Raw genomic sequence first — 1,586 nt, forward strand, 5'->3', positions numbered from 1 at the left:
ACAGTGTTATGTTTGGGACTCAGAACTACAAACAACAGCACTTCCATCTCTGTTAATCCACATGATACACAGACATGCTGGCATCCTTTTAAAATACTTTTTTTTCCATAGAAAGCAGTCCTAATGGAAACTGCTCACAGTTGTCATGTTTCCATTCAACTGTTGATTTTAAACACACTTTTGAAATACTGATAAAAGGAAATGTAAATTAGGTTTTGAGCAAACAAATGAAGCCTATACTGCGCTTCACACATGGCTGTAATACACGGGTAAACAGAGTAGAGGAAGTGGAGGTTGTGAACCAGAATCAGAAGAAGTTGCTTTGGCCATCTAACCCCGGCGTTCCCAGCCTTTTCCATCAGGGACTTCTTTTCTATCATTGAGTAAACTGAACCACCCCTGACTAAGTGACATATTTATGGATATTTCTTATTATATTCAGTGTTTAACAACAACAGAACAACTGTACAATTAACCAAAATACTGAACACAATAACTGCAGGAAGTTTGTGAATATTAAATCAGGGATGAGTTTTCCTGTCTGTAACTTTTAACACAGAACAAATTGTTTTTTATTTAGTTTTTTACACACTTTATCGGCCTCTCCTGATGAATTCAGTGTTTTACGTCTACATATTTGAGCTAGGTATCCTTTGGCATCTGCTGTTGATGTTGTGAAAGGGGATGTCAACCAAAGCACATGTTTCGGTTTAAAAAGAGCATCAAGGTTTGGCTCAACAGGAGGCAAACACTGGCCTCCCGGGTGAAAGTGCGGGTTTGTTGGATTCATCCACCACCCTCTCACCTGCCCTGTAGGTATCCTTTGGTGTCGGCGTCTGATGCCGAAATCACTGACAAAGCAGCAGTATTTGATGACTTCAGACTGCAGTTCAGTGTGCTTTCAACCCTTTGCTGAAGATGGCGCCATCTAGTGAGCTCAGAAAATAAAGAAAATGGTTTATGACACTTCATTTGGCCGTCACTGGTGTATAGGTTGTTAGCTCAGAGGTTATTGTTGTTTCACACAGTGATGGGGATTTTGAGAACAGTAACATGCAAATAGAATGTGAGGTGAGCTCTGTCTGAAATAAGCAGCTAATGGCGGGCTTATAACCACAGTCTACATCCTGTGAGTCAAAATAACCAACTTCTTATATTCACACAACACTAATGGATGGAAACAGACATTAAATTGTATTTATCTTTTTTTATTTTTTTGCTGTTTTTTGGACGTTCAGTTAAAATTTGCTCTTCATTTGAATGTAAATTTGACATATGATGATACTGTCATTGTTTCCTGTGAGTTATTTTACAGCTGTTTACAACTAAACCAGTAATAAGCCTTGGATATGGCCCTGACACTTTGTGGTATTATGGCGTGTCTTGATGTGGCTGACTTGTTTGATTGTTTTGTATCTGTTACCCGGCTTTGCACTGAAGCATTGAGATAATTTCCAAGGAAAGAATGACAGTTATTAAGAAAACATCTTTGGTAAATATTTTAACCTTTGTCTGCACAGTATATAAGAACTGGTCATCATCTTCATCCGCACATCCTCACAGGGTCCGCTGAAGCTACAGACACT

Source organism: Epinephelus moara, chromosome 17 (assembly GCF_006386435.1).
Source record: "Epinephelus moara isolate mb chromosome 17, YSFRI_EMoa_1.0, whole genome shotgun sequence".
Lineage (NCBI taxonomy): Eukaryota > Metazoa > Chordata > Actinopteri > Perciformes > Serranidae > Epinephelus > Epinephelus moara.